At 36.6% G+C, this 15,010-nt stretch overlaps 1 non-coding gene across 1 annotated transcript; it reads left to right on the plus strand.

Moving 5' to 3' along the window:
• Nucleotides 1-1,694: 1,694 nt before the first annotated feature.
• Nucleotides 1,695-1,799, plus strand: LOC141675434 (small nucleolar RNA R71). Its single transcript, XR_012556087.1, has one exon. It is a non-coding gene; the product is annotated as a small nucleolar RNA R71 (small nucleolar RNA).
• Nucleotides 1,800-15,010: the final 13,211 nt, after the last annotated feature.

Genomic DNA, 15,010 nt, shown 5'->3' on the forward strand with positions numbered 1-15,010 from the left:
GCTCATCACCTTCATCATCTTCGCTATCAGAATTCCCCAACAAGGCCTTTTCTAGGGCATGAGATCTTAGCAATTGATCAAGTTCTGATGTAACCACAGAATCGACCAACTCCACCTTTAAGCACTCCTCATTTTCAGTAGGGAACTTCATAGCATTGAACATGTTAAAAGTACCAACCTGATCCAGCACTCGCATGTTGAGCTCACCCTTCTGCATATCTATCAAGGTTTGGCCAATCACCAAGAAAAGTCTTCCCCTGATTATGGGAATCTTCTTATCCTCCTCGAAATCAAGAATTACAAAATCAGCAGGAAAGATGAGTTTATCCACCTTGACCAAAACATCCTCAACAATGCCTCGTGGATAAGTAATAGAATGATCGGCCAACTGCAAAGTCATATAAGTAGGCTTCAAATCTGGTAAGTGCAACTTTTTGAAGATTGACAAATGCATCAAATGATGCTAGCTCCCAAATCACATAAGCATTTTTCAAATGACCTTTTTCCAATGGTGCAAGGAATAGTGAAGCTTCCAGGATCTTTAAGCTTTGGAGGTAACTTCTGTTGCAGCATAGCACTGCACTCCTCCGTGAGAGCAAATGTCTCTAAGTCATCAAGCTTCACCTTTCGAGAGAGAATAACTTTCATAAACTTCGCATAACTTGGCATTTATTCAAGAGCTTCTGCAAAAGGTATGTTGATGTGAAGTTTCTTGAACACCTCCAGAAACTTCTCAAACTGCTTATCCAGCTTTTTCTTCTACAGCCTCTTAGGAAAGGGAGGTGGAGGATATATCTATTTCTCCCTTATATTACCCTCAGGAGGAGTGTGTTCAGAAGTAGTCTTCCTTGGTTCCACTTCAGCGTCCTTCTGCACTTCTTCTTCAGCCACATCTTCTTCATCCGAACCATGAGAATGTTCGGGGTTTGCAACCTTCCTAGAACTCAATGTAATTGCCTTTACCTGCTCATTTGCTTCCCTCTTTCCTGGTACTTCAGTGTCACTAGGAAGTGTACCAGGTTGACGATTTAGCAAGGTATTGGCAATTTTCCCAATTTGATTTTCCAAGGTCTTGATAGAAACTGCTTGGCTCTTGCACATGAGCCTCAACTCCTCCAATTCAGATTTTTCATTCGACGGTTACAGCTGGAGTTGTTGCCTTATTGCATATTGCGGTTGCTGAAACCAGGGGGTCGTACTGCTTTGCTGGATACTCCTGATAAAGTTGCTGAACCGCATTCTGAGTATTGCTCTATCTAAAATTAGGGTGATTGTGGTTGTTAGGATGATAGATGGCTGGTACAGGTTGCTGCGACCTCTGAAAGTTGCTCATGAACTGAGCTGATTCACTAGAAATGGCACACTGATCAGTCTCATGGGCACCAACACAGAGCTCACAAACACTAGTGATCTGATTAACTCCATAATTAGACAGAGAATCCACCTTCATCGTCAAAGTCTTAAGTGAAGCAGCTATAGCAGTAGCTGCATCCAACTCCAAAATTCCTCTTGCCTTACCTTGAGATAGTCGCTGAGTAGGATTCTAGTATTCATTAGCAGCCATCGATTCAATCAATTCATAAGCTTCATTGTAGCTTTTAGTCCACAAGGCTCTTCCTGATACTGCATCAAGTATGGGTCTAGACGTAGCACCCAAACCATTATAGAAACAGTTAATGATCATCCAGTCAGGCATCCTATGATGAGGACACTTCCTAAGCATCTCCTTATATCGATCCCAAGCCTCGCATAAAGATTCTCCAGATTGCTGAGCAAATTGAGTAAGTGAGTTTCTGATTGCAGCAGTCTTCACCATAGGAAAGAATTTGGTTAAGAACTTATAAGAAATATCCTCCATTTGGTGATAGACCTTGGTGGTAGAGAATGTAACCACCACTTAGCTTTATCCCGCAGAGAGAATGGGAAAAGCCTCAACTTAATAGCATCTTCTGAAACTCTATTGAACTAGAAAGTGTCGCAGATCTCGATGAAATCTCTGATGTGCATGTTAGGGTCTTCTGTCGGAGAACCCCCAAACTGAACTGATTTATGTATCATTTGAATCATGCTCGACTTGATCTCAAAGGTATTAGCCGAGATGGCTGGCTGAACAATGCTAGACTGAATATCATCGATCTTCGGTTGAGAGTAGTCTATCAAAGCCTTTGGATTTTCTTCTAGTTCTCCCATTGCAACAATAGCCCGTGACAGGAGGAAATACTTACCACTATACTACAACTTCTTCCTCAGCTTGATCTAGTGTCCTCTTATGAGACTGAGAACGCATATGCATACACACTCGCTAGAGTACCTGAAACACGACAAGGAATTAAGTAACAATGTTGGAGTCACTGAACTTTAACGACCAATGATGATAAACACATAAACTAAAAATTAACACTGAAATCCCCAGCAGCGGCGCCAAAAACTTGTTAGGTCTAAACACGCGCTAAAATTCACGCAAGTATACGCGTTCGCAAGTAATATAGAATAAATTCTAGTTTGTTCCCACATGGATTGGCTTAGGTTAATTTCAATCAATGTATTTAGGCAACACTAGTATGGTTATTATCCAATACTAGACGAGTAATAATTTTTGTTGTTTATAACTAAGATTAACTTAGAAATTATACTAAGAACATAAACTATAAGATTAAAGAGGATTGAATAATATATGACACAAACATGGGATTCTAACTTTATTAAATACTTCATTCAATAGCCTTTGTGTTCTTAAACTTAGCATGTAATGGTGATGACACTAATCAGATAACACGAAACTACTAAACCCGCTTTCATTGCATGAATAACATACTACCAGACATCAACAAAAGAGATAGAAGCTAAATAGACACCAATTATATTGAGACCCTATATGTCTATAGAATTTGACAACATAATGGCTTAATGCACAAGTTATCTATCATGATTACATAGGCCAAGTAAGATGGTTAATATTACCTACAAATCATGCACAATGAATACATGAACCTATGCTAGCATGGCAAGTTCTAAACCCTTAAATTCACTTTCGCTTCATTAAAGATTAACACAGTATCTTATAAGTTCACGACGCTCACAAGACGAACAAGCGCAACCAAAACTAGGTTATCATACAATCACCACACACTAAGGCATCGAAACAAATTAATTAAAGAAATACATAAATAAATCCGCTAGAACCTTACGATAATGATTAGCCCATGATCGGACTCATCATCAACATGGGTTCCAATTGAAGCAAGGTATAATAAATGTAGTCTTTATACTGAATAAATAAGAAACCAAGTATGAAATAAAAGTAAAGGTTCAAAAATAAGAAAACTAGCATCCAAAGTTGCAACTTAAAACAAAGAATCACAAGAATAAACTAGAACTTCTTCACATTGGTTGAATTGTGCTATACGGTCTTCTTATGCCTTTTCCTTAGCTCTGGTACGTCTCCTTATGAAAAATGACTTTTTCCTTTGCCTTGGTTGAATTGTGCAACCCATGCATAGTAGGAGTCCACCAATCAAAAGTCCACAAGAATTAGGATTCTGAAATCCCGACCCAGCGCGGCCGCGCGCTTGACCAGCGGGCGCGCTGTGATTCTGTTCCTCGGGCGCGGCCGCGCGCTATGAAAGCGTGGGCACGCTGGTCTTCTGGAAAAAACTTCTTTTTCTTATTTTCTTGTTGTAATGTGTTGGTCTTCACGAGCCTTTATTCTGATACAACATCCTAACACCATATTAGCATCAAATCAATGCTAATTCACCTGAATTCCGGATTAATGCCTGAAATGCAAAAACACTACAAAAACACATTAAAACACCAACAACTTGAGTACAAACACACCAATTCAAAGATTTACAGAGCGTTATAAAGTGTCATAAATGCCACTCAACATGTGAAAAGATTGAGGAGTGACAATGGCATAAAATTCAGAAATACAACTTTAACTGAATTCTACAAAGACAAAGGCATTGTTCAAGAATTCTCAACTTCTAAAACACCTCAGAGAAAATGGGGTAGTGGAGAGAAATAATAGAACACTAGTAGAGGCTGCTAGAATAATGCTTCAAGATGCCAAACTGCTAACAAGTTTTTGGGAAGAAGCTGTCAATACTGCATGCTATACTCAAAACAGATATCTCATTAACAAGAATCTTGGAAAATCACCGTACTCATTCTTATCTAAAAGAAAGCCTACTATAAAGCATCTTCATGTGTTTGGAAGCAAGTGCTATATTTTAAAAGAAAACTATAAATATGTGGGAAAATTTGACTCTAAGGTTTTTGAAGCAATTTTTATGGGATATTCATTGGAGAAAACTACCTACAACGTCTATGTGCTTGAACAAAAGAAAATTACAGAAAACACATATGTGACTTTTGATGATGACAAGTGTCCAGGCTTAGAATACCTTGATGATAATGAAACTGAGGCCCTTAAATTTGAAAATCTCAACATTGATAGTGATTCTGAAGATGAAGCTGAAGTCAACACAAGCAATAGAATATATGAAGAGTCAACTGAACAAGTGAATCAAGAGAACAGAAGCTCATCTCAAACACATGAATTTAATAGCAAAAACTCAGGGGGGAAAGAGGAAAAAGTTTTGCAAGTCATGCCAATGATGAAGAATATGCAGAAAATTCAAGTCAACAAACTGACACCAGGAAATGGGAAGTTATGCAAGAGAAGCAATTATTGGTGATCCAAATGCTAGAGTGAGGACTAGAAGTGCAACTGTTAATAAATATCTATATGCATGCTTTCTAGCACAAGTTTAGCCTAAGAAAATTGAGGAAGCTCTACTTGATCCTTATTGAATATCTCATATGCAAGAGGAGCTAAATCAGTTTGAAAGAAACAAAGTTTGGAAGTTGGTTTCTGCACAAAAAAAACAGAAGTGTAATTGTAACAAAGTGGGTGTTCAGGAACAAAATGGATGAAAATGGGATTGTAACAAGGAACAGAGCAAGGTTGGTGGCAAAAGGCTACTCACAGGAAGAGGGAATTGATTATGATGAAAATTTTGCTCTAGTTGCAAGAATTGAAGCAATAAGAATCTTTCTTGCATTCCTAAATGGTGAGTTTGAAGAAGAAGTTTATATGCAAAAGCCACATGGCTTTGAAGATCCTCAATTTTCCGATTTTGTCTACCAACATCTAAAAGCTCTCGATGGATTAAAGCAAGCACCTAGAGCATGGTATGATACACTATCATAATTTTTTATTAAAGGATTCACTAGAGGAACTATTGATAAGACTCTCTTCTACATGCAGCATGGTGGTGATATGATCCTAGTTCAGATTTATGTGGATGATATCATTTTTGGCTCTACCAATGGAAAGTTATGTCAAAGATTCTCAAAACTCATGCAGAGTGAATATGAAATGAGTATGATGGGAGAGTTAAGTTACTTTCTTGGACTTCAACTCAGTCAAAGAAGTGATGGAATCTTCATCATCCAAACCAAGTATGTTAAAGATCTACTGAAGAAGTTTGGTATGGTTGATTGTTCACCTGCATCAACACCTATGTCTACAGCTACAAAGTTGGATGAAGATAAGAAAGAAAAAAGTGTAGACATTTCAGGTTATAGAGGAATGATTGGATCTTTGTTGTATTTGACTTCTAGTAAACCAGAAATTATGTTTGTAACATGTATGTGTGCAAGATTTTAATCCAATCCAAAAAAAAATATTTGATGGCTGTGAAGAGAATTTTCAGATACTTAAAGGGGACTCCAAACTTGGGATTACGGTATCCTACGGGAACAAGATTTGAAGCTGTTGGATAAACAGATGGAGATTTTGCTGGATGTAGGGTTGAGAGAAAGAGACTAGTTGAAGCTGTCAATTTCTTGGACAAAAACTTGTTTCCTGGTATAGCAAGAAATAACAATCTATGTCAACTTCCACAGCGAAGGCTGAATACATTGCTGCTAGAAGTTGTTCTGCTCAAGTGCTTTGGATTAGAAATCAGCTAATGGACTATGGCCTAGTGTTACACAAAATTCCAATTATGTGTGACAATATTAGTGCTATATCTATTGTGGCTAATCCAGTTAATCATTCTAGAATAAAGCACATTGATGTAAGGTGCCATTTTATTAGAGAATATGCTGCAAATGGTACCATTGAGCTCAATTTTTTTCCAACAGAAAAACGATTAGTTGATATTCTTACTAAACCTTTGGATGAAGCTACTTTTACTAGACTTGTAGGTGAAATTGAAATGTTAAATTATTTATCCTAAAGGTAAGAACTCAGCTAGTGTGTTGCAGCAGATTAACTTCTAATAAATCAAAATTTATTTGATTTAATTGGAAATTAACTAGAATATGAGTTATAAATATTTCAGAATTCTCTGTATATTTATTTTTTAAAATTCAAAATTTAGCTTGGAATTTTTCAATTCTGAGAGAGTTGTCTAAATGTTAATTTACATTTTTCAATATGTGAAATTAACATATGACAGATTCAAAAAGAACAAAAGTATATAGAAAACTGAGTTCTTGATAAGTCTAATTGACTTCTCGACAAGTCATTTTGAGACTTCTCGGGTGAGTTCTCGATAAGTCATTTTTCTGACTTCTCGAAGGACTTCTCGTCAAGCATTATTATGACTTCTCGATAAGTCATTGTAGAGAGCTCGATAAGTGATAATTCACAGAGTTCTCTACAAATATAAATTTTAGACTTATCAACAACTTAGAACTGAGATAATTTAATTTAGTGAATTATTTTGGTAAAATAATTCTGATTTTATTTGATTTATTCAAACAAAAATTGGAAAAATTTAGTCCATTTAGGAAAAACTGGGTATTTGTTTGACATCTCGATAAGTCATTTTCTATTTCTCGATAAGAGTCAGGAAAATGACATATCGATATGTATCTATTCTTATAATATGACTTCTCGATAAGTAAATTCCAAATGTTTATCTTTGAGTTCTCGATAAGTCATTTACCTTTTACTATAAATACCTAGACATCTCGACATACACCTCTTTACGCCTTCGAGATCTCTCTGTGACCTAATTTCACTAAATTCAAATCGTTTTCTCTCATTTCAAGCTCTTATTCTCTATTTTTTCTTACCCACTCAAATTCAAGCACTTAAAATGGCATCAAACACAATTATACCTTTTATCCCAAAGGTCGGACCAACTATCTTGCATATACAAATTCAAACTAAGCTCCTGATAGCTTCAAGAGTTTTGTGAAGCTTCTTTCTGAAACATACTTTGCAGGTGCTCTAACTGCAAATCCAGTACTGTACTCTGATGTTGTTAGGGATTTATAAAATACAGCTGTAGTGAGGACAATGGTGCATGAGAACCAAGCTATGTCCATGGTGGTTAACTACTCCATTCAAGGCCAATAGGTGGAGTTTTCTGAAACTAATGTGAATGTGGCTTTGAGGATTCCTACTGACAACTTGGTGGAGGTTCCTACAAAAGAAGAATTGGTTGAATTCAGGGACTTCATCAATTACAGTGAAAGAATAACCTAGCCAGTCTGAACAAGAAGAATTTGAGGAAGGAATGGTCATTCATGTTTGACTCCATTGTGAGAGCTTTCACATGCAGAAGGACAGGGTATGCTAATATTTCAAGTGGAGTCCAGAAGCTGGTATTCTCCATGGCTCACAATAGACACATCAATGTGGGGATGCTGATTCTGCAGGAACTTAGCACAAGGCTGACTATGCCTTTGTCTTCAAGAGGTAAGGAAATTTTCTTTCCTAGGTTTATAATGTCTACTTTAAACAATAAAGGTCAAGACATTCATCTACTCAATGGTATAGATATAACACAAATAGGCAACTGTAAGCAAGTGTCCAAAATTTTATTTGGTTCACTTACTACAAAGAGCAAGGTAACTGTAAGTCTTAGAATCACTCCATTTATGTTGGAGAGATTCAGGACTTACCCTTACCCTGTGCCTGACATGAGGTCTATAATCACAACTAGTATAATACTGGCTCCTGTACCTGTGGAAGAACAAACACAAGAACACCAACAGGGGCCTTCCCAAACTGAGAACCCTCTTTCTTTACCAATAGAAGTGAGTCCTCTCAAACCAACCACTTCATCCTCTCAAATGGGTGAAGTGAGTAAAAAAAAGAGAAAGCAGGAAACCCTAAATATTATCAATGAGAGTGGTGAGGATCAAATACAAATAGAGTCCACCCTGCTCAAGAAACCAAAGAAGGCAAAGCAAATTGAGTTGACCACTCATGTCACCTCTGCATTCTCCCAAAAGGATGTAGTTGAAAAATAGGGAATCAAACAAACTCTAGGGGCATCCTCTCAACAGGGTGTCTCTATGGAAAAGAGCACTCTCCCAAGTGCACCCTATAAAGAGTATGCACCAACACTTGAACACATTCAAGTGTATGGAAGGAGAAATAAGGATGGCACACACACAGAGCATATCTTTTGAAGCTCCCTCTTCTATTCAGGGGGAGCTGCCAACACTCAGTTCTGAAATCTCAAATCTTATGTCTAAAATTTCTTCTTCATATAATGAGATACTTGGATCTAATTCTCAAGTGTTTTTAAAATCAAGTGACATGGTTCAAGAAAATATGATCACCACCCAGGAACCACATTTAGTTGGTGAGAGGTTATAGTCTGGGGTAGACCTTTATGACACCAACATAAAACAGGGGTTTCATCAGATTTTAATGAAGACCCTGTGGTAGTCACTCAAGCACTTTCATGTGCTAAATAATCTTCATAGATTGATAGGTTTGAGGGTAGTACCCTTGAGGGGGAGCTATTTAAATTCTCTCCAATTCAGTTTGAGGTTCCTCATGTAGGGACAACTCCCCTCAAAACCCTAGCTAAAATTGCCTTAACAATTGAAGCTAGGAGTCCAATTTCCAATGAGCCTGTTGTAGGGGAGGCAAGTCTTGAAAATTCAAGTGCCATCTCTTTGCAAGAAGAGCAAGGGTTTGAGGCATTGTACATGACAGTAAGCTGGTCAAATCCCCTCCAATTCAATTGGAGGTTCCCATAAGTGGTGAATAATACATTGTCATAACCATAGTTCCAACTGTGAGTCAAACTGTGGCATCTATCATATGTAATGTTACTAAAGCTCACCCATCTACCTCAACTCAAACAGACATACCTTCTAAATTAAATCCTTCCTGACAATTATCACACCTTATCTCTTAGTGGCTTCAAGATGCTCAAGCTCAACCCATTATAATGAATGACCTCTTGGTTGATCAACTTTCTGGCCTTGATAACATCACACAACATCTTCTTATTGGAACATTATGATCTCGGCCCTGCGATTTATGATATGAATTTCTATGGTGAGTTCGAACAGAACATTTACCTTAATCGCTACGGCGCAAGCGATTCAAATCCACGTCTTCTACTGTATTCCTCGATTCTCCTTAGATGAAGTGTGGGCTTTGATCTCCCAAGGTTTACCGCTCCTTAAAGCTCCAAAAATCCAAAACCCTAGCTGGCTCGTTGAGAAAAACATTTGCCTCTCTCAAACCTTAGGATGTTATTTTCATTTTTGTGTTCTCGTGTTCTCACGCACACACCCATTCTCATCAACTTCAGGAGAATTAGAATATTTATAGGCTACAGTAGGGATCATGGATATTAGGTCGGGCCTCCCAATGAAATTCTGGGACAAGCCCAATATCATTAAATATTAATACAATCCACTAAAGAATTAATATTTGCATTACCTTTCCTAATTCCATAAATTAATTACTTAATTCGGCTCCCATATTATTTTCTTATTAAATTTCCCATGTATATGATATTGCATGTCCAATAATTAAATTAATTTTTGATAATTAATTTAATCAACAACTTTTATCCTTGATCATCCACTCAACCCTATAATTGTGTAAGAACAAATCTGCCTGCAGGACTAAAAGCACAATTATCTTTATGAGCTTTCGGGAGGACATCATCACCTGAATATATTCTTTGGGCACGGTTTCTTTTTATAGTCAATATCCCACTCTGTATATAATGTCATTGCCCAATACATAATTTCACAATTTAAAATAAATTAATTATTGTATGAATCAAGGCATGTACATTAAATACTAGTATTAATCACTATATCCAGATTAAGAACCTAAACAACAATAATATTATGGAATCTTAGTTCTTCTTTATTGTCTGAAATAAAAGAAAGAATTATTCTACTATTTTGATCATGTTCAATATACACAAGTATTATTCAATAGTCAAGATAAACTATTTTTAAATAATATTTCAGTCGTTCTAATGGTTTGTCTAACACCACTTAGATTGTGAACCTTTACTATATTATATAATAAGTCTGACAATCTAATCTTTTGCTATCCTATTTGATACTAGATTGTCTACAATATATAATACACAGACATTGTGAAAACATGCATTCAATATTCTTAAAAGATTATTTTATACTTTCAAACGAATAGTTTAGTATATACCCTAACACTTCTTACAACATACATGTCCAATCAGGACTATCAAGCAATCTTGTTGTCTTATAAAATAGATGTTGAAGAGCAGCAATGAAAGATTATGAATGAAGCTGAGCAGGATGGTAATGTGGATGCTTGGTTAGATAAGGACTTTAGGTTGAGCATGGATAAGGTCTTGGCAAGATTTAGAGAAGAATGTGTCACAATATTGGGAAGCAATGTCAAGGCATTCAGTCCATAGGAAGTCTATGATGATGTGACAGAAGTCTACAAAGCTCAATCAAAAGCTTTTCATCTCATGAGTAAAGCACTCCAACGGACTCTGGACAACCATCAAGACATGATAAGGAGATTGGTGAAGGGCAAGCTGGATGATTTTGTGCCTACTCAAGTTCAGATCAAGAACAAGTTTCAGACATTTGCTGACCAAATGGCAAGGTTTGACATGTCCATCATGGAACAAAGCATCAAGAATCTCAAACAATCATTTGTAACTTTGCATGAAGTTGTCTAAAATCACATTACCAGTAATAATAACACAAGGGTCAAGCTGGATCAACTTTATCAAGCTAGATATGAACCATCTGCTCTTTTAATAGAAGGCATCAAGGAATTAGTTCAGTCTATATTTGGTACTTCTCTCTCTTCAGGATCTCAGCAACCATTATCTACATCAATAAATCTCCAACTTCGATCTCTACAACTTCAAGTTTTAACTCTATAAGCCTCTAATGACTCACTCACAACTTAGGTTAATGCTCTCACTTCTCTAGTGCAGAGTGAAAAAAATGACATCAGGACCCTAGTAGACTCCCACAAATATCTTCAAATGCATAATTCAGTTCATTTGGGAGCTATCATGGGTGCCTTTAATATTCTTTTACATGCTCTTCCTGAAGCTGTGAGGTAGGAAATTCTAAATCCACTACTCCTGCCTGCCAACAAGACTAAGGGGGAGATAGAAGCTAGGATACAACAGTCCAAGGAATCTGGTATGTTAATCCCAAACAATCTAACAACTGGAATTACAGAAGGGGGGTTAAATGTAATTTTTAGTTCCTTTTGATTTTAAGAACTTCTCACAAATATATCAGTGTTGAATTTGCAAAAGTGCGGAATAAAAATAAAGAAGTATTCAAACACAAAGTAATTAAACACAAGGATTAAAAACTTTCTGGTGGATTGAACTTACCCACCAGAGATATATATTGATGAGAATTTTGTGATACAAAAATGCACACAGCTGCTTACAAGTATGATATGCTTAGAACAGAGAAATTCTTAACAGATACAGCTTTTTCTATTTCTCAGTTCTTGCTTACTTAAATTTCAACTTGTTACTCTTGGTTTACAAATTACCAAGTTACATGATAAAAAGACAAACTAATAAGACAAAAGTGTCTTGGTCTAATTTCATGCTACTCTATTTCTCCATCCAGCATCTTTGAATATCTTCAAGTTAGCATAGAAATGGAAATGCTTCTTTGTTCTCTAAAACCTGTTAATAGGCTGCCATATTCTATTTGCATCCAATCAACCCATGTGACTGACAAGTCACTATCAACTGCTTTTTGAATTTGATCATCCGTTGGAACTTTGTTGGATCATCCGTTGAGACTTTGTTGGATCATCCGTTGAGAGTCTGGTTGATCATCCGTTGAAAATCTAGTTGATCTTCCGTTGAAACCTTGTGGAACATCCGTTGAGAGTATCTTCATAGCAGTTAACTCTATTTCACTTATGAAAGATATAAAGCATGTAATATTTACAATTAGCCAACCTATCTTGCATATCAATCTAGTAGTCAACATGACTTAGAATATCCTACAATTTCTAGTTCTCTAAGGCATTATAGTATACAAGAATGTTCTACCAAAACTTATTTAAACATAAGCTACTCTCTCAACGGATGACTAATAAATTATCCATTGAGAGCTACAAAAATCACTTGATTAAATCTACTAAGGTAGTTTAGTAGCATATCATCAAGTCTACAACATATTTCTAACAATCTCCCCTAATTTATGTCTATTAGAATTGTAGGCATAAATTTAGAGGGACTTGATGATAACCAAACACCTTTTTATATATAAATGATTAAACAGTAGATAAAACTGATAAGTGCCACTATTTATAGAAAATTGTACAAAAGAAAGTTCATAGAAATCTCACAAGCCATTTTTCAAGATGCTCCTTTAGTTTGAGTAGATTAATCTTAGTCCTTGAATGTCTAGTCTTCTTTCCCAGCCTTTCATTGTTCTCTTCAATCTGGTGTTGGAGTTGTCTATATAATTTAGATTCATCTTCATTAGATTGATCTAGCATCTCTTGCATTTTCATGAGAGTTTCATTGCTTGAAATCTTTAGTTGGTCTTCTAGTCTAAAAAATCTTCTGATATTCTTTTCATCCTTGAACTCCATTAACCAATATGGCCTCAAATGCACTCTATCCCCAGTGTAAGGAATAGTTAAGACTCTTGGGAGTACATTTGGGTCTCTCCAACTTTATCTTATTCTTTCAATCTGGTTGAGTATATGCTTCTTAGCAGCTATGTTAAAACCAAATTTTTTCTTGATTGAGGAGAAAATCTTCACTACGACAGAGAAGCCTTCATTGAGAATCCTATGAAGAGGCCAAGTGATTTCTCTGCAACCCTTGTACTTGAACACCAATCTTTCTGGAAGTCTTTTGTAAGCATCAATAACCCCTACTTCATCTAGCTCATCCAAGTAAAGATTTATGTCAGAGAACTCCTTAATGTCATAAATGAATAGTTGATCTCCTTTGTTGACAGTAGGTGTGGGTTAGGGTAAGGTTTTGGATTTTAATGGTATGGACTTTACTGGTTTTCTTGGCTTGTTCTTTCTTCTTTTGGAGGGGGTGGGAATTGGGAGATCAAGATCAGGGATAGGTAGGCTTTCCCAGTCTATTGATTTATTTTTTGGAATAATTGGTTCAGCATGAAAATTCACTTCAGGATTGACCTTGAATTCAGCTTGCTTTATTGTGGGCAAAGTGGATTGATTTATAGAGGTAAACTGGGTAGGCTCATGATCATCTTCTTTCTCTTCTTCTTCTCCAAAATCCAGCATCCTTTTGGATCTATCCTTTCTCATTATTTTTCCAATTTTCTTCTTTTGTTCCTCCAGTTTCTCAGTTTCAATGATAGTAGTAGGCTTGTCAGCTTCTGCAGCCTGCTTTTTCTGATTCTTAAGTCTCAGAATTTCTTCTCTCTTGGCTTCTGCAAATTGTGGATGTCCAGCCATCACACAAATTTCTTTTCCATTCCTGTAGACTTTTGCTACCCTTTTCTTTAAAACTGAGTCTTTGGGATCTTTGATGTTTATAATGGAGTTTCCAAGCAGCTTCTTTTCATCAGGCTGAGGAGTTGCATAGACTAGGTCCAAAGGATTCTTGGCAGAATGTCTTGATGAATGATTCTTGGGCTTCAAGATCACATTGGCCTTTGACTGTCTTCTAGAAGATGTTTGACCTCTCTCCATGTTCCTCAAGCTCATTTTACTAATAGGGATTTGTCTTAATTATGTGATGTGTTTCACATATTTATCTTGCTTTGCAATTGGACCAAAAACCTTTTCAATGTTCTCATCAATTTTCTTCATTTGTTCATTCAGCCTGAGCTTAGCTGCTGCAAGATTGATCAAATCAATGCCATCTAGAACTGGTGGCTTTGCGTAAGTAATAGCTGGAATAATTACTTTGCTGACTTGAATTTGCACATCCTTCTCCCCTTACTAACTTGAGTAATTGCATATTTCTCCCCCTTTTGTTATCATCAAGTTATGCAAGGTTGGAAGTCTAAGCATCCACCAATTGCTGTAGCAATTGAGTTTGAATTTGTTGGTTGGAAAGTATTTGAGCAACTGAGTCTTCAACTTTAGATAGTCTTGAACCCAGATTCTCAACATTTTTATTCAAGTTATACTCTTTCCTGAGATTTTGATTGAGACTGGTCATTGTGGTATCAGGAAGTTTAGCATCCAGTTTCTTGTAGAGATCCTCCTTGACTTGAGCCAAATCATGTTTTAGTACATCTATAATTTGATGATGTTGAACTGCTTGAATTTTATGCAACTGTAGAGACTCCAGATGGGCTTGCAGAAGTTTCTTGGTGCTGTTGTTGTTGGTGGCTTGAATGGCAGCTTGAGTTTCATGAACTAGTTTGAATAAGTGATGAAGATTGCAATCTTTTGAAAACATCCAATCTGGAGTTTTAGTCTCTCCCCCTATGTTCATGCCTATATCTTCATCATCCTCTCCAAGAAAGTCACCACCAAAAGAATCACCAGAGGCTGCAGAATTATACTCAAAATCCTCACCAGTTATTGAAGGAAGTGAGTTGATTGCATCATTTGCCCTTAGCATGGAAGTTATTGTATGCACCAAGTTTAATTCCCTTTCATTAGCCTCATGGCCCTATTCAGCTAGAATTTGATAAGCTGGAAAAGGATGAGTAAATGCCTCAGCTTCAAAAGAAACAAAGTCTAAAATAGCTTGATATTCTTGCTGAAATAGCTGATTCTTTTCTGCTTCATTGA

This window comes from Apium graveolens, chromosome 7, assembly GCF_009905375.1.
Source record: "Apium graveolens cultivar Ventura chromosome 7, ASM990537v1, whole genome shotgun sequence".
Classification (NCBI taxonomy): domain Eukaryota; kingdom Viridiplantae; phylum Streptophyta; class Magnoliopsida; order Apiales; family Apiaceae; genus Apium; species Apium graveolens.